Source organism: Protopterus annectens, chromosome 13.part0 (genome assembly GCF_019279795.1).
Source record: "Protopterus annectens isolate FY-2018-M chromosome 13.part0, PAN1.0, whole genome shotgun sequence".
Taxonomy (NCBI): domain Eukaryota; kingdom Metazoa; phylum Chordata; order Ceratodontiformes; family Protopteridae; genus Protopterus; species Protopterus annectens.
The window spans coordinates 132,453,379-132,480,565 of NC_056747.1; the positions used below are offsets into that span (position 1 = coordinate 132,453,379).

At 45.5% G+C, this 27,187-nt stretch overlaps 1 protein-coding gene across 2 annotated transcripts in view; it reads right to left on the minus strand.

The window, feature by feature from the left end:
- Window positions 1-27,187, minus strand: part of LOC122817656 (scaffold attachment factor B2-like) — a 1,188,489-nt gene that overhangs the window by 431,733 nt on the left and 729,569 nt on the right. The window lies entirely within an intron of this gene.

Genomic DNA, 27,187 nt, shown 5'->3' on the forward strand with positions numbered 1-27,187 from the left:
GGGGCACCTGTATCTGCCTCTTTGGGGTCTGTCCGTGGCAGGAAAGGACCAGTTTTTGGAAGACCAATTTCTACTAAAGCGTGGGGGTTGTACCTGTAGAAATTCTTTCACAGTTTGCATTGATTTAGCCTTTTCCTCCATTTTCCTTAACACCTCCTCAGCATTAGCACCAAACAGTACATCCTTTTGAAGAGGAGCGTCTAGTAATTTAGCTTTGACATGATCAGGCAAGGCTTGTTCCTTGAGCCAGGCATGCCTACGGTATGACTGATCCTGTAACAGCAGCTCTACATGAGGCCTCTAGAGCATCAAAACCACATTGTAAGGTATGCTTACCCACTTGTTCTGCACTATGCATCAAATCCTGCAACTCCTTTAAGTCTGGTTGTTCAGGTTGTGACATTTTACTTTTCAATTGTGATAACAAAAACTGTTGGTATTTTAGCATATGAAACTGACAGTTTAAGGCCCTCATGGATAAGGTAGCCGAGGTATATACCTTTCCCCCCCACCTTTATAAGGATCTGGAGTCTCTCACGGAAGGTAATGGATTTTTAGCAATGGAGGCCTTAACTCCCTTGGGGCCCTGTGAGATGGTTTCTGGGTCAGCAGCATGGCTTTTGTACAGAAATTGGTGCGAGTCAGGAACCCTGTAGTACCTGTCCGGCTTAACTGGAGCTGGAGGTAGAGAGTCCGGGTTAAGGCAAGCCTCCGAGTAAACATCATCTAGGATGTCCAAGATAAGCGGTATAGCCAGAGGCCTGTGCTGAGGTAGCAAGAGAAATTCCATGAGCCTTTTCTTGGAATCTGAATAATCTTGCCTTCCCAGTGGAAATGTTCCCTTAGAGTATGCAAAGTTTCGCCAAATGAGTAATCCTCTGGGGGCAGAAGGGATGGATTCCTCCACATCAGAGTCTTCAAAAGGGGATGATCATCAGAGTGCTCTGAAATAATGGAGCCCTGATCAGAGGAGGGGGAATCTTCCTCCACTCTGGGCCTTTTGTCTGGTGGGGGCTGAGAAAGTACAGTTGTGTACACCTACCATAAATGTAGATGTTAGAGTGTCTTCACTGTTGTAGTCATAACTGTAGGGTGCTCCTGCCGGCAGGCAGCCCGAGGTCGGCCAGAATCCCAAAGTCTGGGTCCGGCGTCGGCTGTATAGGCTAGTACCCTGACGTCAGTACGCTTTGGTACATAGCCCTCAGCCGACGCCATCTTCTCCAGCCTTTCTTGCCCCAGATGTCAGAAGTCCCCAATAAACCAAAAATGAATCCAACAAGGAAACACAAATACACCACAAAAAAGGAAAAGAGGGATAGGAGGGAGGAAACCCGACTGCAACAGTGAAGACACTCGAACATCTACATTTATGGTAGGTGTACACAACTGTACTATGTTCTTCGTGTTTCACTGTTGCAGTCATAACTGTAGGGTGGAATCCCAAAGCAGTGTAAAGGGAGGAGGCTTTAGATAGAAGAAGGGGAGGCAAGAATACCCTGCAAGACAGCAGAGGCAAAGCCTGCCCTGGACTTAGAAAACAAGGGGAGATTGTAGTGCTTGGAAAAAGTATGCACATAACTCCAAGTGGCAGCTTCCAAGATATCCTTGGTAGGGACTCCTCTGAGGAAAGCTGTAGAAGTGGCAGCTGCTCTAGTAGAGTGACTTCTAATGGTACCTGGAAACTGTTTCCCATGATGAGTGTAACAAAATCTGATTCCATAAGCAATCCATTTGGAAATAGTTTGTTTAGAAATAGGTTTTCCAAGGGAACTGGAGGCAAAGGGAACTGGAGGCAAAGGGAACAAACAATTGGTTAGACTTTCTGAAATCTTTAGTCTTGTCCAGGTAAAATCGTAACTGTCTGTGCACATCTAATGAATGCAAAATCCTTTCCCCTTTGTTTTGAGGATTTGGAAAGAAAGTAGGAAGGTGAATTGTCTGATTTAAAGCCACTTTCGAAATCACTTTAGGCATGAAAGTAGGATTGGTCCTCAAGGATACTCTGTCCTGATGGAAAATAAGGTATGGTTCCACAGCCATGAGAGCTTGCAACTCTGAGACCCTTCTGGCAGAGGTCAATGCTAACAAAAGAACAGTCTTCCAGGATAGAAACTTAATATCTGAAGATGCAGCAGGCTCAAAAGGAGGCAAAGTAAGTTTTTCTAAAACATAATTAAGATCCCAGGCAGGGACAGGAGGGGTCCTTGGAGGCCACAAATTTTTAGCCCCTCTCAAGAACTGCTTCACCAAAGGATGAGAAAAAACAGGAGAATCAGCACTGAAATGTGCAGAGATAGCAGAAGCATGAATCTTAATGGAAGAAAAGGAAAGTCCTTTAGATAAAAGCTCCGAAAGGTAAAGCAAAATAGAAGAGAGATCAGGTACCTGAGGATCAGAACCTCGGTCCTGCATCCAAATAGAAAACTTCTTCCATTTAGAGGCACAGGATTTCCTAGTGCTAGGCCGTCTAGCTTCCAAAAGAACATCCAAAACTTGTTTGGGAAGACTAGAAGGAATCAAACTCCTTTGAAGAGCCAAGCTGCCAGGCAAAGGGTCTTGAGATTGGAATGTAGTAACTGACCCTGATGCTGGGACAGAAGCAAAGGGTTCAGTGGGAGAATCCAAGGAGGCCCCGAGAACAGGAGCTTTAAAGTTGGATACCAAAACTGTCGAGGCCAATTTGGAGCAATCAAGATGAGGAACTTGGGCTTGTCCTGTTTTATTTTCAGTAACACCCGAGGCAGTAGAGGAAGAGGAGGGAAGGCATATGCTGAAAGGCTTCTCCAGCTGAAGGACAGGGCATCCACTTTCCAAGCTGCTTTGTGGAAGGACCTGGTGCAAAAGCGAGGCAGCTGATGATTGAGATGGGATGCAAACAGATCTATCTGGGGACATCCCCAAACTGCAGTAATCCTGTTGAACAAGTTGGTGTCTAGCATCCATTCGTGAGGATCTGAAATGTTTCTGCTCAGGCTGTCTGCTAAGAGATTGTTTCCCTGGAATGAATTGAGCCTGGAGATGTAGATTCAAATTGAGAGCTGTGTCCCATAAACCCATAGCTAGTCTGCAAAGGGGGTATGAATGAGAACCCCCCTGCTTGTTGATGTACCACATGACCGTGGTGTTGTCTGTCAATTAGCAGAGGGCCTGGTTGTAGAAGATTCTTGAAGGCTAGAAGGCGTTTTGGACTGCCAACATTTCCTTCAGATTGATGTGCCAGTGAAGATGGTCCTTTGTCCAGGTTCCTTGCTGGCAATTGTCTAGAAAGTGTGCTCCCCAAGCATAATCCGAGGCGTCCGTGGTTATGATTTGAGTAGGTTGAGGAAGACGAAAAGGTTTTCCTTCGTTTGAAGTGCATGCCCTGGACCACCAGAGGAACTCCTTCTGAAGGCAGGGGATCAGAGGAATCAGAATATCCAGATCGTGGTAATGCTGTGACCATACACTTTTCAGATACCATTGAAGCTTTCTCATGTGAAGCCTTGCGTTTGGAATCAACAGAATGCAGGAAGCCATGTAGCCCAGAGCCTGCAGGAATTTCCTTGCAGTGAGCTGAGATAGAGTTGCCAAGGTGCTGAAAGTAGAAGCCAGCTGAATTTGTTTTTCTGGAGTGAGGAAAGCCCTTTGTATGGTTGTATTTAAGAGGGCTCCCAAGAATACCATTTGTTGAGAAGGGATCAAATGTGACTTTATGTTCACTGAGAATCCCAGTAGGAGGAGAAGACGTTGAACAAAGTCCAGATGTTGAAGCAGAAGATCTTTGCTGTCTGCCTGAATAAGGCAGTCCAAATAGGGGTAAATCTGGATCCCCTGAAGTCTGCAGTAAGTCACTACTGGTGCCAGGCACTTGGTGAAGACTCTGGGCGCAGTAGATAAACCAAAGGGCAGAACAGAGAATTGAAAGTGCCTCGAACCTGCCTTGAACCTGAGGAATTTCCTGCGTTCTTGTCTGATGGGAATATGTAAATAGGCTTCCTTTAAGTCCAATGTCACCATCTAGGCGTCCTGAGAGAGCATTGGAATTAGCTGTTGCAGAGTAAGCATCTTGAACTTTGGAATTTCCAAAAAGGTGTTTAACACAGAAAGGTCCAGAATAGGTCTCCAAGAGTTTTGTTTTCTGGGAACCAGAAACAGTCTTGAATAAAACCCTTTTCCCATTTCGAGTGGAACAGGCTCTATGGCTCTCATGGCCAGAAGAGCATCCACTTGAGTTAAGGCCTCTGACCATTGAAGTTTTGGCAGATCTGGCCAACCGTGAGTCCTTGGCAAAGTGTGAAAGTGGAATTTGTAACCTTTTAAAATCACGTCCAATACCCATCTGTCCTGGGTAATATGAGTCCAATTTCTGTAAAAAGAGACAGTTTTCCTCAGAGAGGAGCGTCCAGGTGAAGGGGTCCTGAAGCCCAACCGAGAGAGTCATTGAGTTTGCTTTCTTTGAGATTGGGATCTGTCTTCTCCCCTTCTAGGTGAAGAAGCAGTCCATTGTCTAGATCTGTAAGAGGCCTGGCCTTGACCACGACCTCTGAGCGCCTATATCTTCCCCTTTGAGGCCTGTCAGACGTGGGAAAGGACCAATTTTTAGAGGGCCAATTCCTGGAAAATCTAGGAGGCTGAACTTGCAAGAAATCTTTTACAGTCTGCATAGACTTTGCCTTTTCCTCCATCTTTTTAATAACTTCCTCAGCCTTAGATCCAAAAAGAACATCTTGTTGAACAGGGGCATCTAATAACTTAGCCTTAACCTGTTCAGGCAAACTGTTCACGAAGCCAGGCATGTCTCCTAATAACAGTACCAGAGGCAGCAGCCCTGCAAGAAGCATCCAAAGCATCAAAACCACAATTTAAGCTATGCTTGTTAACCTGTTCAGTAGCATGCAAAACATCCTGAAGTTCCTTATCCTCTGCACAAGCAGGAAGGGAAGCAAGCTTTTGCTTTAAAACAGACAAAAGAAATTGCTGATATTTAAACATATGAAACTGGCAATTTAAAGCCCTTACAGACAGGGTAGCAGAAGTATATACCTTTTTTCCCCACCAGCACGAGAATCCTTCTCAGAGGGAATAGGATTTTTAGAAGTAGCAACCTTAGCAGCCTTAGAACCCTGAGAAATAGTTTCAGGATCCGCAGAAGGGTTTTTAAATAAAAATAAATGAGAGTCAGGAACCCTATAAAATCTATCGGGTTTAGAAGGAGCAGGAGGCATGGTATCAGGATTCAAATTAGCCTCAGAAAAAGAATCTACAATGTCCAAAACAGGAGGGATAGCTAAAGGCCTATGCTGAGGAAGAAGAAGAAATTCTCTAAGCCTCTTCTTGGAAGCAGAATATTCCTGTCCTTCCCAATGAAAATGTTCTCTCATTTCATGCAGGGTTTCCCCAAAAGAAAAATCCTCAGGCGGAGAGGCCGAGGGTAAAGAGTCCTCAGCATCCGAATCCTCATAAGGGGGAAAGGAATAGTCCTGATCTGAGGAAGAAACAGAAGATACAGAAGCCTGGTCAGAGAAATCCAGAGTAACATCCTGTCGAGGCCTTTTCTCAGGAGGGGGGGTGAGAACCCCTAATCATTGTAAGCAAATCTTCAGCCATCCTCAATAATTGCTTTTGTGTCTTGGGAGTGGATTCAGAAGCAGCTTGAGCTGGAACTTTAGACTTAACAGGAGTCTTTGTCTTTGAAATTGTAATGTGAGTAGGCCTGAAAACCCCCTCAGAAGCCGGTACCTGCACAGCGGTTCCGGACCCATCTGAAGGAGCGACGTCCGAAGGTCCTGCAGCAATTAAAATAGTGGGCCTTGATGGCTCCCCATGGGAGTCCGTATCGGCCATCGGTTCAGAAGTGGCGGACGACAGGGGCTGCAAAAGCGCCTCACTGACGACAGCCGAACCGGACTCTGGCTCCAGCTGCAACGAGTCCTGTTTGGACCTCGGCGGCCTGTCTTTGCGCTTCTTTTGGACTCCGGTAGTGTCCGACGACATTCTGTAATTGAAGCGTCTGCCAAAATAATTTAAAGCCCAATCGTACCTGCGCTTGATAGTACGAGAGTTGAACCTGGCACAGAACCGACAAGAAACGTCGTGGTCAGGGCCTAAGCAAGGTAGACAGTAAGAGTGGAAATCTTTATGAGGTATACGCTATACAATTATTAACTTTTTCTGACATCGGAGGAACAAGAAAAAGATTCCCCAACGGGGTACTTAGCTTTGAGAAAAGTAGTAAGAACTTCGGACCGAAAACCAAATACGCTGTTCGATAATCGCCAACCAACGACTTGCGAGCTGCTTTCCACCGCACGGCAAGAAAGACTGGAGAAGATGGTGTCGGCTGAGGGCTATGTACCAAAGCGCACTGACGTCAGGGTACTAGCCTATACAGCCGACGCCGGACCCAGACTTTGGGATTCTGGCCGACCTCGGGCTGCCTGCCGGCAGGAGCACCCTACAGTTATGACTGCAACAGTGAAACACGAAGGACATCCTCTGATAAGAGTAATTAAGTCCTCAGCCATTTTAATGTTTCTTAGGCATGGGGCCTGAAGATGGGCCCTGTGTAGCTGGTCTCTTAGAGTGCAAGGTTGGTTTAGACTTTGTGAAAGCCTTGATGGAGAAAGAAGAGGAAGGTCTGAAGACACCTTGAGTGGAGGTGGACCTGTCCACATTCTGAGTTTCAACGCCAAGAGTGGCTTCGGTATCTGTAGTCGGGGTGTGGGCCGAGGAGCCTGTGACCTCGGGCACAGGAGACCCCGTCAAAGAAGTGTTGTCAGTAGTCAGGAACTGCGTAGGCGCCTCGCTGAGAACCGGACCACGTGTAGTCGGCTTTGGCGTGGTGTCGGTAGAGGCCGTGGACCTCGTGTGTCGGTCCTTGTCTTTGTGTTTTTTAGACAAAACCGGAGTCGGAGTATCCGATGACATAGTATAATTAAATGCTTTCCCAAAATAATGCTGGGCGAACTCCGCCAGACGCTTAATAGTGCGTTTGTTGAATGTAGCACAAAAGCGACAGACCGAGACGTCGTGGTCTGGGCCTAAACAAGGTATACAGAGGGAATGGAAATCCTTATGCGGTATTTGCTTCCCACAAGAAATACAATTATTAACTTTGTCTGACATCGGTCTGAGGCAAGAAAAGTTTCTAACGGGTACTTAGCTTTTAAGAAGACTTCGGTTTCCAAATTTTTGTAATCTCAGGAGCTGGCCGACCGGCACTTGCGAACTGCTTCTGCTTCGGGCACCACGCGGCAAGAAAGACTGAAGAAAATGGCGTCGGCTGGTTCCTTTATACCCCTGTCGCACTGACGTCAGTTAAGAAGCGACGCCAACCGACGCCGGACCTAGACTTTGGAATTCGGCCGACCGAAGACCCGCCTGACGGCAGGAGAACCCATCTGTTATGACTACAGCTGCATGCACGATGAACACCAAGGAGAAGGTTACTGTCAGCTGCCTCTGGGGTGCTCGGATCCGCCACAACACAGGCACTTGGGTCACTCCAGAACAAGTACAAGTATGACGCTGTCATTGTACATGTTGGTGTGAATGATCTAAGACGTACCTCCCTGGACTACATGAAGAGAGACACTGAGGGGCTCTCTGATCATGTAGCCCAAGCTGGTATGACCCTGACCTTGAGTAGCATACTACCTTCACCTAGAATGATACCACAATACAAAGATAAAATGATCAATTTCAACAATTGGCTAAGTTTCTGGTGTCATTCTAAGGGGATCCAGTGTCTGCCTGGGATGACATAAAACAAGCCTCACTGTTTTGCCAGAGATGGGTTGCACCGGTCACCCCTAGGTTTTCGAATACTGGCTAAGGCTCTTGCTGTCCCCATAGTGCCTTTTTTAGGCAAGGCTCAAAGGACAAACCAACCACCTTAACCAGCACAGGTAACCAAAAACTAAGGGTAATGCTACTCAACGCCAGAAGTCTCAACCTCAAAATGCACACACTCAAGGCTCTCCTCAGCATGGAGAAAATTGATGTTTGTGCAGTGACGGAAACCTGGTTCAAGGATCAAGAGAGCACCCCAGCACTGCCAGGTTACAATTCATATCATACCTTCCGGCCTCAGTTACCGGATCGCAGTACAAAGGGCAGAGGTATATCCATATTCATCAAGGATACCCATATCTCCAGGTTAGTAGCGCAGCATGATGCCCCAAAGATCATCCATGCACAACTATCAGCAGGCAAAACCACATTTCAAGTCTCAGCCGGTTATAGATCATCCACCTTGTCCCAAGATGTTCACTCTGCATTCCTTGAGACATTGGAAAATATAAAGGTCCTACAAACACCATAATCTTGGGTGATTTCAACTACCCTGGTATAGACTGGGCAAACTAGCAATGTTCCAAACTCCTATGCTCAGCGATTCATAGAATTTATAAATTCAAATGACCTTGAACTAGTATGTTCCCCCACTAGAGGGGACAACATATTGGATTTAATCATCACAAATATGGGCGCCCATTGTACCACACCCATTATCACCCCCTCCTTGGTCAGATCAGACCACAAACTGATAACCCTGGACATCATCACTCCTCCACCTCCCCCAATCAAAGAAACCAGTCAAAAACCTTTCCAAAGCAAACTTCAAACTACTTGCATCCGAAGTGGAAAGCTTCACTATTCCCTTGCAGAAGGATAATGCTATCCAGGATGCGGAATCCTACCCCAAGGCACCCTATATGCATCTTCAGGATTGCATGGACCATGCTATCCCAAATAAAACCAAGACTCCTTCCTCAAGCAAGAAGAAACCAGTCTGGTAGACCCCGGCCATAAGCAAACTTTACAATAAAAGGAGGAGACTTATACAAAAAAAAGCCAAATCTCAAGTAGAAAAATCATCCCTGATCAGCATTAGTAAGAAATTGAGGGTCCTCATCAAGTCAACTAAAGCAAATTTTGAAAAGAAAGTTGCCAAGGATAACCATAAGGCCTTCTATGGCTACGTCAAAAACCTAAATGGCAACGCTCAGGTCTGTTCTGAGCTAGTACAAAATGGAACAAAATACAATGACCCTTCTGACATTGCCAACATCTTGGCTGACAGGTTCAGTGCAAATCCCACCCCCACCACCACCTACAGGGCCTATTACCATTCTAGGGGATTGTGCAAGTCCAATTATTACTGATACGTTGGTTAACAACGCTCTATCTAAAGCTAAAAATAATGCCTCCATGGGACCAGATGGTGTCCCAAGCTGTGTCATACGCGAGCTCCAAAAGGAATTAACCCCGCATCTTAATACCCTGTTCAGTCTCAGCCTCTCCACAGGATATGTGCCCATAGATTGGCGCACGGCAGTGGTGGTCCCGTTACACAAGGGTGGGACCACAACTGACCCTGGGAACTACCGACCAATAAGCCTGACCAGTCTGATCTGCAAGGCTATGGAGAGAATCATTATGGAACTCATAAATGGAGAGATTGGAAACCTCCTGTTGCTGGACCCCACAAAGTTCGGCTTCGTCAAGGGCAGATCATGCCTCCTGAACCTGGTGGATTTCTTTGAGACAGTTACTCGGGCTACAGATAAGAAAAAGGAGGTACACACGACTTACCTTGACCTTGCTAAAGCATTTGACACCATTCCCCATTCGGGTATTATTGATAAGCTCACCAGCCTGGGCATAAATCCTTACGTCACAAGATGGATCGCAAACTGGCTCTCAGGCAGATCCCATAAAGTAAGAGTAGGGGGATCTATGTCCGAATCCAGACCAGTAATGAGTGGTGTACCTCAGGGCTCTGCCCTGGTGCCCCTCCTGTTTGGCATATACTTCTCAGAAGTACAGGCAAGCACGGAAGGGCTGTGGCTGACTAAGTTTGCGGACGACTGCAAACTGGGTGCTATAATAGAGACTCTGGCCGACATGGCGATCCTCCAGGAGGGCCTAAATGAGACTGATGCATGGTGTCAAAGCTATGGTCTCAAGCTAAATGCAAAAAAATGCGTAGTAATCCCCTTTGGAAAAAACAGAGTACCCGCAAACTACAACATAGGAGGTAATCCCCTGAAATCTGAAGAAAGAAGGGATCTAGGGACCCAAGCAGATAGCCAGCTTTCCTTTGATAACCATGTTGCCAAAGTGGTTAGAAAATCCTTCTATGTGACCCATCTGATCACGAAAGGGTTCGCGCATCAAGATCTAAGGATGTAATGGTGCCCCTCTACTCTTCCCTCATCAGACCCATTATTGAGTACAATGCACCAATTGGAATGTACCTGGTTAGACATCTCCAGCAGCTGGAGAGACCACAAAAGTACCTAACCAAGAGGATTACTGGCCTCAAACAGTTGCCCTATGCAGCACGATTGAAAAAGCTAAGACTGTTCTCTGTTGCATTCTGCTTTCTCAGAGGCAATCTCTGTCTAAAGTACAGAGCCATGTCCAACCCAGAATTGATGAACATGCACCATCTTAGCAAAACCAAATCTACTCGAGCTACACGCTTCCAGGGATATAAACCTCAACACAACAATGAATAGAACATGCTGGAGGGATAGATTCCATTTGCAGAGACTTCCCTTACTATGGAACAGGGTCTTCATCTACATAAGACAGAGCCCCTCACTATCACTCAAGAGGAACCTTGATGAGTGGATGGGTAACAAAGTTCACACCGGGGATCACACCAACAGCACTACTAGCTGCTAGTACAAGGGACTAGGGAACTACTAAAGGGGCAGTGAATACCACACAGCGTGGCTGGGCTAATATATGCCTTCAGGCAGATAGTCCAGTGCCAACCTATGAAGCTTTTGAATAGTAAGCATCTTGAACATGGGAATATGTTCGGCCATGAAAGATGTAAGATTGGCATCCAGGTCCCTTTTCTTCAGATTTGGACAAGTCTCACAAACCTGTGTCTCATTCTTTTAGAGGGACTGGTTCTATGGACCCTTGTGCCAGAAGTCCTATTTCTGCCTCTACCTTCCTCAGCTGTCCTAAGGGAATGGGGGAAATGCCTAAAAATGCCTTGGAAGGTGTACATCAGTGTTCGACTTCAGTGCAGATTAAAATGCCTCTATCTGCCTCACTACTTCTTGAGGCATCAGGGAACGTAGTTTACAGTTGACTATGCAGGTGACCAGCTCAAACCATGCTAAGAACCCTACATCTGAATAATTTAATGCAACAAAATGATTCTTCTTCTCAAGGCATATCCTCATTAATTTGGCAAGCTTAGATTACGGGCTGTCAGTAGCTGTAGTCTGTCTTCATATATCCAATTTGTACGATTCTGTCTGTAATGGCTTGAAAGTACATTGAGTAAAAGCTGCCCAGAAAGTCTGCACAAGTTTTTTTTATATGGTCTTCCCTTCAAGACTTCTTCTGATCTCTCCGGCTATATAATCAGCTACCTTGAAACAAACTTCTTCATGGGTAATGCTTACCATGTTATGCTAAATTCTACAACAGTTTATTACACTGTGGATATTTTTCTGTTCAATTGCAGGCAATTCTTTTATGGACACTGTGTGTGGTCCTACGAAACTGAATTGCCATGCACTTTTCACCCAGATTTCAAAAAATGTTTATGGCCACACCTATGTGTTATCATTTTTGCTCCAGGAAATTCAAACTTTGGGTATAAACATTTTTTTTTTTTGGAACCCGTGGTGCTCTCTGGCCATTGAACTTGTCCAATTATTGTCCAGAGAGTGAATAGAAGTCATGTACTTACCATAATTTGGCATCTGTGTTACCCAATTTCATTACTCATCACAATCAGAAGTCCAATATAACAAGCGGAAGTTTCAAGGCAAGATCTAAGGCTCGAGCGCCTCCCTTTTTCCTATAATCTCACACCACCGGAAGTTCCAGAGACGGCGTTTGCCAAGAATACCTCAACTAGGAAATTAAAAACTTTTTATAGTTAATACCTTGAATAAAACTCAGCTAAGGCAAGAGGCATTCCCCAAAATATTATAGGTGCAGATCTACATATCCTCTAGAAGTGAAAGGGGGAAGTCGGGAGGGATAGTCATGAACAATGAAATTGGATAACACCGATGCCAAGTTATGCTAAGTACATAACTTCTAATCTAATGTTATCAATTTCATTATTCATCACGAATGGGTCAGAGTACCCAGCTACCATGTAGACATTGGGAGGCCCTAAGGAAGGATTTGCCGGAGCACCCTGGAACCAAAGGCTGCCCCGTTTCTAGAGACAATGTCCGATTTGTAATGAGACACAAAGGTAACGAGTGAGGCCCAAGTGGCAGCAGTGCAAACCTCACCTATGGCCATTCTAGCTGAAAAGGCTGTGGAAGCATATGCTGATCTTACAGAATTGTGCCGTAGGAACCAGAGGCAGTTCCTTACCCCTGCTCATATAAATAACAGAAATACAACTAGAGATCCATTTAGATATGGTGACTTTAGAAACTGCGCAACCTCATCTGTTTATGGAGAAAACTAAATACATGGTCAGATTTTCTGATGGTGGAACACGAACAAAATTTAGTAGCAGTCTCCAACTGATGCCTTGTGGTCACTGTGAGGAGCCAATCATCTAAATAGGGAAACACCTGGAATCCTTTCAACCTGAGGAAAACTGCCACCACTGCAAGACACTTGGTAAACGCTGTGATGAGACTAAACGGCAAGGCCCTGAACTGATGATCGGCTCCTCGGTGGAAGCGGAGATTGTCACTGCGATCGCCTGTGAATTAAAATGTGGTAGTAGGTCTACTTGTAGACCCACAGAGCACATCCACTTCTGCCCTTCGCAGAAGTGGCAGGATGGACTGAACGGCGACCATCTGGAACTTCAACTTGTTGACAAAGACATTCAAATTGCTCAAGCTCAGAATTGGATTAATGTCCCCAGTCCTTTTTAGCACCAAAAAGAAGCAAGAGTAAGTTCCAGACGCTCACTGCCTTAGAGACTTTCTGGATGGCCTTTTTCTAGAAGCTTTTGGACTTCTAGCCAGGCTGCTTCTCTCTCTGAATGGGTGAGACATCCGAGAGACACAAATTTGGGGCCCGGAGGTGGAAGTGAAAAGGAAATGGAATAGCCCCTGGGTACGACTCTGAGCACTCACTTATTTGCAATTGAAGCGCAGGCGTGGGTGCAGAGCAAAACAACCTCCAACCGTGTTATGGGTGGGATTGTCGGCCAGCCCTTCAGGAGCACTGAAAAGGCTTCTCAGTAAAGGGATCTCTGTTGTCATGATTCTGCGGACCCCTTCTCCCTCTGGAGAGTGTGCTGTTGAAACTTCTTCCCTTGTCCCTGGAAGTATCATCCGGAGGATCCTGGAAGGCGCCCTGTGACTTACAAAACCAAAGCTTCTGCCCTCCCCATTGGTTCTTGGAGACAGTCCGTTGGGCAGTGGAGAATTGGACCATGACTGCAGACAGGGTCTTGCTCTTCTGCTCACTGGAGGTCAATGTGTCTGACTGCAGGTCCAAACAGAACATTTGTGTAAAATCTTAACATAACCACAGAGGTCCCTCTCTTCCATGTTGCAGTATTCTTAGTGAGGGATTTCTCGCCTAGGGCAAACCGTACATCGGCTCCAATACAAAAGCTTCAGCTTGGCAGTTGTGTGGGAACGTCACAAGTAGGACCATAAATCAGGGGCCTTAAATGTGACATCTGCACGCACAGACTTCAGAACTTGAAAGCCCAGCAGGACAGGTCGAGATAGAGTAGCAAGTGATGTCAGCCATAAGATCAAACAGCCATTTGATGGTTAAATTGGTCTTGGCGTAGGGTGTTAACCACCAGGAGACCCAAGACAAGTCCATAACGACAGACAGAATAGAAAAGGGAGGGTAGGTGGGTGGGAAGGAATATTGCAACATGGAAGAGATCTATGGTTATGTTAAGATTTTACACAACTATTCTATGTCCTTCTATTCCTATGTTGCAGTATTCTTGGTGTAGAGAGTAACACAGCTTAGTTGGAAGGGAGGTGGTAGAAAGTACAGTTTTTTACCTACCATAAATGCAGATGTTAGTGTGTCTTCACTGCTGCAGTCATTACACTTGGGTTATCCTGCCGTCAAGCGGGCCTGCAGTCGGCCTGAGTTCCAAAGTCTTGGTTCGGCGTCAGTTGTCGCCTCTTCCCTGACGTCAGTGCACCAGAGGTATATAAGAAGCAGCAGACGCCATTTTCTTCAGTTTTTCTTGCCCCAGATGTCAGGTGCCCCCAAAAATAGTAGGCAATACATACTGCTAATAAAACATACAAAAAAGGTAAAAATAAAATCTTCAGTAACCAGCAAATACACCACATAGGCAGTATAGGTTAGTCCCAGATAGGAAAGAGGGGCTGGCAGGTGGGTAACCTGGACTTCAGCAGTGAAGACACTCTAACATCTACATTTATGGTAGGTACAAAACTGTACTATGCTCATCATGTTTCACTGCTGCAGTCATTACACTTTGGTAGAATCCCAAAGCTGAGTTTGGGTGGCTGGCTCTACAGAGGATTTGGTGGGGCTATGAGGCCCTGCAGCACTGCAGTGGCAAAGCCAGCTCTGGATCTAGAATAAAGAGGCAAATGGTAATGCTTGGTAAAGGTGTGCACTGAACTCCAAGTTGCAGCTTCAAAGATTTGGTAGGTACTCCTCTAAGGTAGGCAGTAGACGTGGCAGTTGCCCTGGTGGAATGTGGTCTAATATTACTAGGTACAGGTTTCCCATGTTGTGTGTAGCAGAACCTGATACAGTGTCCTATCCACTTTGAAATGGTCTGCTTTGAAACAGCCTTTCCCTGTAATCCTGCAGCATATGATACAAACAATTGTTCAGATTTTCTGAAAGCTTTTGTTTTGTCCAAGTAGAAGCGCAACTGCCTGTGTATGTCCAAGGAATGCAGAAGTCTCTCCCCTTTATTCTGGAAATTTGGATAAAATGCTGGCAAGTGAATAGTTTGGTTAAAAGCCACACTGGATACCACCTTAGGCATAAAGGTAGGGTTTGTTCTTAAAGAAACCCTGTCTTGGTGGGAAATGATAAAAGGCTCCACTGCCATTAGTGCCTGCAGTTCTGAGACTCTTCGTGCTGAGGTTATTGCCAGAAGCAGAGCAGTTTTCCATGATATATATTTTAACTCTGCTGAATTGGCTGGTTCAAAAGGAGGCAAAGTGAGCTTTTCCAAAACTAAACAGATTCCAAGTTGGTGCTCTCCAGGGCGGTCTTATGTTTTTAGCCCCTCTGAGGTACTGCTTTAGCAATGGGTAAGAGAAAATAGCAGGATCTGTGTTGTAGTGAGCAGAGATGGCAGAAGCATGAAACTTAATGGATGAGAAGGATAGTCCTTTGTCCAGCATCTCAGTCAAGTATTGTAGTATCTGAGGAATGTTAGGTACCAGAGTCTTGAGCCTGGTTCCAGGCACAGAATCTCTTCCACTTTTCTGAATAAGATTTACTGGTGCTAGGCCTCCTGGCATCCAAAATGACATCCATAACAGCTTTAGAGAGAGAAGTTGTCTGTTTGGCTAATGAATTTGCCATGCAGCTAGGTTTAAGGTCTTGAGCTGACTGTGCAGTATCGGATTGTTTTGCTGAGTCAGAAGATGTGGAATTTGAGGCAAAATCCAAGGTGGGCCTTGAGCTAAGTTAGTTAAAATGGGGTACCAATGCTGGCATGGCCAGTCTGGAGCAATCAGAATCATCTGTGGTTTTTCGTGTCTGGCTTTTACGAGTACCTTTGTAAGGAGAGGCAGAGGTGGGAAGGCATAAACATTTAGGCTTTTCCAGCAGAACGAAAGAGCATCCACTTTCCATGCTTGTGTGTGATAAGTCCTTGTGCAGAATTTTTGAAGTTGGTAATTCAGTGGCGAGGCAAAAAGATCTATATCCGGGCTCCCCATTTTTGCATTATCCTGCTGAAAACTTCTGGATTTAATTTCCACTCGTGAGGGATCCATGACGTTTCTGCTTAAGTAGTCTGCCAGAGCTTTTCTTTCCTGGCAGGAACTGTGCCTGCAGATGAACTTGATAGGTTAGGGCTGTGTTCCACAAGGTCATGGCTTGTCTGCATAGGGGTATGAATGAGTGCCCCCTTGTTTGTTTATGTACCACATTACAGTGGTGTTGTCTGCCTTTAATAGTAATTGTCCTGGATGTAGAAAATCCTTGAAAGCTGTAAGGTCATTTTGTACAGCCAACAGCTCTATTTGATTAATGTGAAGATGCATTGGGTCTGTGGTCCTTTTGCCCTGAATACATTTTCCTGCCATGTGTGCTCCCCAGGCATAATCCAAAGCATCTGTTAAAGTCTGCTTGGCTGTGGGAAGAGTGAAAAGGCTGACCCTTGTTGAGGTGACATGCCTGTGCCCACCATCGAAACAACTGTTTAAGCAAGGAATTAGTGGTATTACGGTTTCCAAGCTGTGAGTGTTGAGTCCAAAAATTTTTACGTATCATTGTAATTTCCTCACATGCAGTCTGGCATATGGAATTAATAGAATGCAGGATGCCATGAATCCCAAGGCCTGCAGAAATTTTCTTGCAGGGAGTTGGGACTTTGCCATCATTTGAAAATACTGAGTCAGTTTGTCCTTGTTTGTCTGGCGTGAGAGAAGCCCATATGGGCCGTTGTATTTAAACTGGCACCCAGGAATATTATCTCCTGTGAGAGCACTAGTTTTGACTTCTTTTCATTTACTGTGTACCCTAGGCAATTTAACAACTTTTTTACAAACGCCAGATGCTTTAGAAGAATGTCCTTGCTCTCCGCTTGAATCAGGCAGGCGTCCAGGTATGGACATATTTGAATTCCTTTTTGTCTGCAAAATGCAATTACTGGTGCCAGACACTTTGTGAAGACCCTGGGCGCAGTAGACAAGCCAAAGGCCAGTGCAGAGAATTGGTAGTGCACTGAACCAGCTATGAATCTGAGGTATCTTCTGCAATTTTGTCTGAAAGGGACATGCAGGTATGCCTCTTTGAGGTCCAAAGTAACAAGCCAAGCTTTCTTGCCCAACATGGGAAGGAGCTGCTGTAGTTTTTGAATTTCGGAACATCCAGGTAAGTATTTAGAGTGGAAAGGTCCAGAATGGATCTCCAGACTTTGTCCTTTCTAGGTACCAGGAAGGAGTCTTGAGTAAAATCCTTGTCCTTTTTCCTGCTGTGGTACTTTTTGAATAGCTCTCAAGTCCATGACAGCTTGTAATTTGTTTTTGTGCCTCTGCCCATTGATTTTGTGGCAGGTCTGGCATTCCTTTTAGCCTTGGAAAAGTGTGAAAGCGGAACCTGTAACCACCTTGAGACACAATATTCAGCACCCATTTGTCTTGGGTGATTGCTTGCCAGTTTTGAGAAAAGTGCTAGTTTCCCCCCTAAGGGAGCTGCCAAAAGGGAAGAGTTTGGCATTGGAAGAGGGAAGTCATTGAGACCGTTTCCTGTAAGGTTGTGACTCGTCCTCACCTCCTTTTGGGTTTCTAGCACTCCACTGCCGTGGTCTGTAAGGTCCTTGTGGCTGAGATCTGCCTCTTTGTGGCCTGTCTGACACTGGAAAGGACAAATATTTTGTAGGCCAACTTCTGCTAAATCGTGGTGGCTGTACCTGTAAGAAATCCTTCACTGTTTGCATAGATTTTGCCTTATCCTCCATTTTCTTTAATGCCTCTTCTGCCTTAATACCAAATAAATTATCTTGCTGCAAAGGAGCATCCAATAATTTTGCCTTAACATGATCTGGTAAACTTTGTTCTTTTAACCAAGCATGTCTTCGAATCACAGACCCTGTAACTGCTGCTCTACAAAAAGCTTCTAATGAATCAAAAACACATTGCAAAGTATGCTTTCCCACTTGTTCAGCTGCATGCAATAAATCCTGCATTTCCTTATGATCAAGTTGTTCTGCATTTGTACTCATTTTTTGTTTTAATTGAGACAGTAAGTATTGTTGATATTTAAGCATGTGAAAATGGCAAATTAGAGCCCTCGCTGCTAAAGTTGCAGAGGTGTAAACTTTCTTTCTCCATCTGTCTAATGCTCTAGAGCCCTATCCAAGGGAACTGGATTCTTAGCCGTGGAAGCCTTAAACCCTTTGGGACACTGAGAAAGAGTTGCTGGGTCAGCAACAGGGTTTTTATAAAGACATTTGTGAGTCAGGGAGACTCTGTAGTACCTGTTTGGCTTGACTGGAGCTGGGGGTAAAGAATCAGGATTTAAACTAGATTCAGAGAACACAACATCCACAATGTCCAACACTGGCGGAATAGCAAGGGGCCTGTGCTGAGGCAGTAAAAGAAAGTCTCTGAGCCTTTTCTTGGATTCCGAGTAATCCTGGCCCTCCCAATGGAAATGCTCCCTCAAGGTATCTAAAGTTTCCCCAAAAGAGTAACTCAGGAGGAGAGTCTGAAGGAATTGATTCTTCAGCATCAGAATCCTCATAGGGGGGTAAAGAATATCCCTGGTCTGAAGAGGAATCGGAATAAACTGAAACCTGGTCAGAGGAATCATAGTCTGTATCCTGCCTAGGCCTTTAATCAGGAGGAGGATGGGAACCCCTGATCAGAGTTATCAAGTGTTCGGCCATCTTGAGCATCTGGTTTTTAGGCATTGAAGCCTGTCCAGGTGAATGCTGTACTTGCTTCTTCGTCTTTAACGTAGGCTTAGTTTTGGCTGTAGTTGCAATGGTAAGTTGAGTAGGCCTGAAAGCACCCTCAGAAGCCGATGCCTGCTCAGCGGCTCCGGACCCACCTGAAGGGTTAATCTCTGTTGGCCCGACACCTTGAGTACCCAGAGGCCTAGTCACCTCCACGTGGGAGTCTGTAGCGGCCTGTGGTTGAGGTAGTGGGCGTCAGGGGCTGAGAAAGGGCCTCAATGAAAACCGGGGGAACAGGCGACTGGCCTAGAAGAGGCTTCGTCGTCAGTTTTGGACCTCAGATGCCTTTCCTTATCTTTGTGTTTTTTGTGCATTCCGGTCGTCGGCAAAATTAAACCGTTTTATAATGCGTTTGTTAAATCTAGCACAAAACCGACAACTAGTGATGTCGTGATCTGGGCCTAGGAATGGAATACAGTAAGAATGAAAATCTTTATAAGGTATTTGCTTCCCACAAGAAATACAATTATTAACTTTTACTGACATCGGTCTGAGGCAAGAAAAAGTTTCCCCAACGCGGTACTTAGCTTTATTGAAGAATTCGGTTCTGAAATCGAATTTTGAAATCTCAGGAGTCTGCCGACCGGCACTTGCGAATTGCTTTTGCTTCAGGCACCGCGCGACAAGAAAGACTGAAGAAAATGGTGTCGGCTGCTTCTTATATACCCCGGGCGCACTGACGTCAGGGAAGAAGCGACAGCAACCGACGCCAGACCAAGACTTTGGAACTCGGGCCGACTGCGGGCCCACCTGACGGCAGGATAACCCAAGTGTAAAGACTGCAGCAGTGAAACATGAACATGTAGCTGATTCCATAAAGCCCTGCAGAACTGCTCTGGCAAAACAGTACACTTGTGTACACTTACCATAAATGTAGATGTTGAATGTATTCACTGTTGCAGTCATCACATTTGGGTTATCCCTGCCAGGGTAGCCCTCAGCCGGCCCGAATACCAGAAACTTAATATTTCTGCGTCGGCTGCTGTCGCTTGAGGACTGACATCAGGTCATCAGCAGTATAAAGTAAGGCAGCCAACGCCATTACATCAGTTTTTCTTGCCCTAACCTGTCAGGAGCCCCCAAAGTAGGAAGCCAGGTTCTGTTGAAGAGCCCCACCAGTGGAAAATAAATCCCAATATGTCCCTTGTAAGGAAAGGAGAAAGTACAGTTGTGTACCTACCATAAATGTAGATGTTAGAGTGTATTCACTGTTGCAGTCCGTACACTTGGGTTATCCTGCTGGCACGCTACCCACAGTCGGCCTGAATTCCAAAGTCTAGGTCTGGCGTCGGTTGCCGTCGCCTCTTCCCTGACGTCAGTGTGCCAGGGGTATAAAAGATGCAGCAAACGCCATTTTCTTCAGTTTTTCTTGCCCCAGATGTCAGGTGCCCCCAAATAGATAGGCTGAAAATTATACCAATAAAGTATGCATGCACAAAAATAAACATTTCCTTCATCTACAAGCAAGTACACCACATAAGTTGCATAGGATAGAGAAGTACAGATAAGGCCCAGCAAAGAAAAAGGGGGATGGTGGGTGGGTAACCTGGACTGCAACAGTGAATACACTAACATCTACATTTATGGTAGGTACACTAACATCTACATTTATGGTAGGTACACAACTGTGCCATGTTCATAGTGTTTCACTGTTGCAGTCATTACACTTGGGTTGAATCCCAAAGCTGAGGTTGGGTGGCTGGGTCCAAATAGGATTAGCAAAAGCTACAAGGCCCTGCAGAACTGCAGTGGCAAAGCCTGCTCTGGATTTAGAGTAGAGAGGTAAGTGGTAGTGCATGGTAAAAGTGTGCACTGAACTCCAAGTTGCAGCCTCTAAAATGTCTTTGGTTGGTACTCCACTGAGGAAGGCTGCTGCTCTGGTTGAGTGAGGCCCAATGCCCTTAGGCACTGATTTGCCATGTTGTGAATAGCAGAAACGAATGCAGTGGCCTATCCATTTTGAAATAGTCTGCTTTGAGATAGCCTTTCCTTGTGATCCTGCAGAATATGCCACTAAGAGTTGCTCAGTCTTTCTGAAAACTTTAGTTCTGTCCAAGTAGAAGCGTAGCTGTCTGTGTATGTCCAAAGAATGCAGGAGTCGCTCACCCTTATTCTGTGGGTTTGGACAGAAGGTAGGCAAATGAATGGTTTGGTTAAGGGCCACACTGGACATTACCTTAGGCATAAATGTCAAGTTCATCCTCAGAGAAACCCTGTCTGGATGGAAAATGATAAAAGGTTCCACAGCCTTGAGTGCCTGTAACTCTGAGACTCGTCTTGCAGAGATCATTGCTAGGAGCACAGCTGTTTACCAAGATAAGAACTTTATTTCCGCTGTATTGGCTGGCTCATAATTGAGGTCCCAGGCAGGCGTTGGTGCTCTCCTTGGAGGTCTTATGTTTTTGGCCCCTCTGAGGTAGTCTTGGCAACGGAAGCGAAAAAAATTGGTGGTGCCGTATTGTAATGAGCTGAAATGGCAGAGGCATGGATTTGAATTGATGAAAAGGATAGGTCTTTGTCCAGCATCTCAGTAAGGTATTGTAAAACCTGAGGAATACTTGGTGCAAACGTGTCAATTCCTTGTGCCTGGCTCCAAGAACAGAAACTTTTCCATTTTTCTGCATAAGATTTTCTGGTACTGGGCCTCCTGGCCTCCAAAATAACATCCATCACTGCTTTAGAGAGCGGTGTTCTGAATAGCTACATTATCCGCCATGCTGCCAGATTTAGGGTTCTGAGTTGGCTGTGCAGGATCTGATTGTTTCGTTGGGTCAGTAAATGAGGAATTAGAGGCAATGTCCAGGCTGGGCCTTGAAACAAAAGCTCTTTAGGATGGGGTACCAGTGCTGGTGGGGCCAGTATCGAGCAATCAGAACCATTTTGGCTTCTCGTCTGACCTTTAGGAGTACCTTGGAGAGGAGAGGCAGAGGAGGAAAGGCATACACTGTTAGGGTTCTCCAGCTGAATGATAGAGCATCCACTTTCCATACTTGCTTGTGATGCGTCCTTGTGTAGAATCTCTGTAGTTGGCAGTTGTGAAGAGAAGCAAATAGATCTATGTCCGGGCATCCCCATTTCTTTATTATCATGCTGAAGACTTGTGGATCCAGTTTCCACTCGTGGGGATCTATGAGGTTTCTGCTTAGTTTGTCTGCCAGAGTATTTTTCTTTCCTGGCAGGAATTGTGCTTGCAGGTGTGCTTGATAAGTCAATGCGGTGTTCCACAAAGTCATGGCTTGTCTGCAGAGTGGGCAGGAATGAGTGCCTTCCTGCTTGTTTATGCACCACATGGCTGTAGTATTGTCCGTCCTTATCAGTAGTTGTCCTGGGTGAAGAAGATCCTTGAAAGCTGTCAGGGCATTCTGAACAGCTAGCATCTCTTTTTGATTGATATGAAGATGCCTTTGGCTTGTGGGCCATGTGCCCTGAATACATGTTCCTGCCATATGGGCCCCCCAGGCATAATCTGAAGCTTCTGTTATTATTGACTGCCTGGCTGTGGGTAGAATGAATGGCTGTCCCTTGTTGTGGTGACCGGCCTGTGCCCATCGAAACTCCTTTTGCTGGCAAGGAATGAGGGTAAGGAAGCCATGAAGCCCAAAGCATGCAGAATTATTCTTGCAGATAACAGTTTCTTTGTTGCCAACACTTTGAAGTAAGAAGTCAGTTGCCTTTGTTTGTCTGGCGTGAAATAAGCCATCTGGGCAGTTGTATTTAAGCTTGCACCCAGGAATATTATCTCTTGAGAGGGTACTAGTTTTGATTTATTTTCGTTTACTGTGTACCCTAGGCAAATTAGTAATCTTTTTACAAACGCCAGATGCTTTAGTAGAATGTCCTTGTTCTCTGCTTGAATAAGGCAGTCCAAGTACGGATACATTTGAATTCCTCTGTCTGCAAAATGCAATTACTGGTGCCAGGCATTTTGTGAAGACCCTGGGCGCAGTAGATGAGCAAAAGGGCAGTGCAGAGAATTGCTAGAGCAATGAGGAAGCTGCGAGTCTGAGGAATCTTCTGCAAGATTGTCTGATTGAAATATGCAGGTATGCCGCTTTTAGGTCCAAAGTTACAAGCCAAGCCTTCTTGCCCAGCATGGGCAGAAGTTGCTGCAGAGTCAACATTTTGAATTTTGGAACGTCCAGAAATGTATTTAAAATAGACCGGTCCAGTATTGGTCTCCAGGCTTTGTCTTTTCTGGGTACCAAGAAAAGTCTTGAGTAAACTCCTTGTCTCTGCTCTTACTGTGGTACTTGCTGAATGGCCCTCATGTCCATAGGTTCATAGGCTGGTACTAGGCTATCGGCCCTAGGGCATATACAAGCCTAGCCATAACAATTCCCTGGATATATCTTCCCACAATATTTACCTCTCAGGACCTCTGTCTAGCAGGGCGACTGACGTGATCCCAGGGGTGAATTTCTTATCTCCCATCCAATCATCAAGGTTCCTTTTGAAGAGGGCCAATGAGGCATTCTGCTTGACATGTATGGGCAGTCTATTCCAGAGTATGGGGAGTCTCTGGGTCAGGAACCTATCCCTCCAGTATGTTTTGCTCATAGTGATAAGGTTTAGATCCCTGGAGCGTGTAGCTCTGAGGGATTGGGATTTCTTTAAGTGGAACATGTCTAACAGCTCAGGGTTTGACATGACCTTGTATGTTAAGCAGAGATCGCCTCTGAGTAGACGATATGCCACAGAGTATAGCTGGAGTTTTTCTTAGACTGTCAGCATAGGGCATCTGCTTTAGGCCGGTGATTCTTTTAGTGAGGTATTTCTGTGGCCTTTCCAGCTGTTACAGATGTCTTGTGAGGTACATACCAAACGGGGGATTATACTCTATAATGGGTCTAATGAGGGATGAGTACAGCAGGACAATGACCTCCCTTTTTCTGGATGAAAAGCCCTTAGTGATGAGATGTGCCACATAGGATTTCCTGACTGTTGTGGCGATGTGGTTATCGAAAGTGAGACCAGTGTCCACCTGTGTCCCTAAGTCTCTCATTACACTTTAGATGTTTAGTGTACTGCTACCTATGTGGTAATTCATGGGTACATGTTTTTTTCCAAAGGGGATAACTATACATTTTTTGGCATTAAGCTTGAGCCCTTGGCTCTGGCACCAGGCATCCGTTTCTGTAAGGCCCTTTTGTAGAATGTCCACATCATTTGGGGATTCAATAATGGCTCCCAGTTTGCAGTCATCTGCAAACTTTGTTAGCCAGAGTGCCTTAGTGTTGGCCGGTACTTCAGAGAAGTAGATGCCAAGCAAGAGAGGTCCCAGGACTGAACCCTGAAGTACTCCACTTGTTACTTGTCTGGAGATGGATTTGGAGTCAGCTGCTTTTACATTCTGGGTTCTGTCAGTAAGCCAGTTGGCAACCCATCGAGTGATGTAGGGATTTATGCCCAGCTTAGTAAGTTTATTGATGATTCCAGAGTGGGGGGTGGTGTCGAAGGCCCTGGTGAGGTCCAGATAGGCTGTGTGGACTGCCTTACCCTCATCCACAACTCTGGAGACTAATTCGAAAAAGTCAGATTCAGGAGACAAGATCGGCCCTTCAGAAACCCAAACTGGGTGGGGTCCAGTGTTTGAAGAATGCCATTGTCTTTGTTTATAAGTTACATGATAATGCGTTCCATGCCCTTGCAGATATATAAAAATACCATACATATACCTTTTGTCACAGTCTTCTAGACACACTGTAAAAGATATCAGCCTTCAGTGCACATACTCCTACTCCACTCCCACATACAGCTCCATGCAGGTCTTCCACAAGCCACCAGGAAAGCATGCCTAAGTACGTTATGCCCACTAACTCTGCTTCCATACAAGGATGTGACTTGGTCAAAAGGACATAGGCTCATTGGAGTTGCAAATCAATTGAACTCAAAGGACTTGTCAGTTCAAGTCCCATGCGGGCAATGGTGGCTTCCTAGGTGGCTTTACATTTTTAATTCCTCTCAGAAACTGCCTGAGCAGAGGATGTGAGAAGACTGGAGGGTCCATGTTGTATTCTGCTGAAATAGCTGATGCATGAATCTTAATGGAAGAATAGAACAGGCCATTGTGGAAGAGTTCTGCCAAGTATTCCAGGATGTTAGCTATGTTTACCAGTGACACATTTTCTCCTTTTGCTGCACTCCAAATGAGATATCTTTTCCATTTTGCTGAATAATTTTTTCTTGTTGATGGTCTGCGAGCCTCCAAGATAATGTCTTTAACCCTTTGAGATAAATCTGGGTTATTTTGTCCTATGCAATGTTCCAGGCAGCCAGCTGCAGTGTTTTTAGGTTTGGATGCAGGGTTTTGAAGTTGTTCTGTGTTAACAGTAAGGGAACTAGGGGCAGAGGCCATATTTGTTCCAGAGACATACTCCTCAGTAAAGGGTACCAATGCTGCCTCGGCCAGTCTGGAGCTATCAGGATGATCCTTGGACGGTCCTCTTTGATCTTCAATAGCACCTTGTGCATCAAAGGAAGAGGAGGGAATGCATATGCTGTCAGGTTTTTCCAACAGAAAGATAGGGAGTCCACCTTCCAAGCATGTGGTTGGTATGCCCTCGTGCAGAATTTTTTCAATTGGTGGTTGTGTGGGGATGCAAATAAGTCTATTTCTGGTAGTCCCCATTTCCCTGTAATGGTTTTGAAGATGTCTGGATGCAGCATCCATTCGTGGGCATCCGTGGTAGTTCTGCTTAGGATGTCTGCTAGTATATTTTCTTTTCCTGGTACAAATATTGCTTGTAACTGAATGTTGAAGCTCAGGGCCACATTCCAGAGGTCCATTGCCATCCGGCATAGAGGATATGAATGCGTGCCTCCCTGTTTGTTGATGTACCACATAACTGTGGTGTTGTCCATCCTTATCAGCAATTGACCCTGTCGAAGAAATGGTCTGAATGTATGAATTGCCAGTTTTACTGCCAGCATCTCCTTTTGATTTATGTGTAGGTGCAGCTGGTCTTGAGTCCATAAGCCTTGTATGCACTTGTCCAACATGTGTGCCCCCCAACCAAGGTCTGAGGCGTCTGTTGCGATGGTCTGGCTTGGTTGAGGTCTGTGGAAGGGCAGTCCTTTGTTTGATTGACAGGCCTGAGCCCACCATTGGAATTCTTGCTTCAGGCATGGAATTATTGGAATTCGGGATTCTAGGCTGTGCTTGTGCTGAGACCATAAATTCCTTAGGTACCACTGTAACTTTCTCATATGTAGTCTGGCATGTGGAATCAATATTATGCAGGATGCCATGTAACCGAGGGCTTGCAGGACTTTCCTTGCTGTTAGCTGGTTCTGCTTTGTTAATGCCATGAAGTAGAGAGGGAGGTGCTTCTGTTTTTCTACTGTTAGGAATGCCATTTGGTTTGATGTGTCCAGCTCTGCACCCAAGAAGGTTATCCTTTGGGATGGTATCAGCCTTGACTTTTTTATATTGACTGTGTATCCCAGGGCTTGCAGTAGATGAATGACCTTTTCCAAATCTTTTGTTAATTTGTTTTTGTTGTCCGCTTGTAACAGGCAGTCGTCCAGGTAAGGGTAAATTTGAATTCCCTGAAGCCTGCAATGAGCCATTACTGATGCCAGGCATTTCGTGAATACTCTGGGCGCAGTAGATAAGCCAAAGGGCAATGCTGAGAATTGATAATTCTCTGATCCTGCAAGAAATCTGAGGTATCTTCTGCAATTTGGTCGTATGGGGACGTGCAGGTATGCCTCCTTGAGATCTAGAGTTACCAGCCAAGACTCCTTGCCCAGCATGGGAAGAAGCTGCTGTAGGGTCAGCATTTTGAATTTTGTAACAATGAGGTATGTGTTTAGAGCGGACAGGTCTAGAATAGGTCCCCATTGATTTTCTTTTCTTGGTACAAGGAAGAGTCTGGAGTAAAATCCTTGCCCTTGTTCCATAAACGGTACCCTTTCTATAGCTCTCATCCTTAGTAAGTGATTTATTTGTTGTAGAGCTTCTGTTTTCCGATTTGGAGGTAGATTTGGCATTCCTCTCTTCCTTGGTAGAGTATGGAAGTGAAACCTGTAACCTTGGTCTATTGTCTGTAAAATCCATTGGTCTCCTGTGATGTAGGGTAGTAGTAATCTCTGGTTCTGACCGACCGGCACTTGCGAACAGCTTCTGCTTCGGGCGCCACGCGGCAAGAAAGACTGAGGAAAATGGCGTCGGCTGATGCCTTTATACCCGAAGAACTGCAGCTATGATGTCGGGTGACGTGCGACATCAGCCGAGGCCAGACCCAGACTTTGGAATCCGGCCGACCGAAGGGCTGCCTGACGACAGGACAACCCATTTGTAAGGACTGCAAATGCATCCTTGAAGGACATCATGCTAAAATTAGAAAAAACAAACGAGCAGTAGTAGTGATAAATATGCGAGCTATCACTATAAACCAACACTTGCATTAAAAAAAAAAAAAGGAGAGAGAGCTTATTCAGAGTATCAGTAACGAAGATAAACGCAGATAATACTCACCAAGCCGAATTCAGCATGCAGCATGGGACCTGACTAAAAAGTACAGTTTTGTACCTACCATAAATGTAGATGTCCGAGAGGAATGCATCTGCAGTCCTTACAAATGGGTTGTCCGGTCG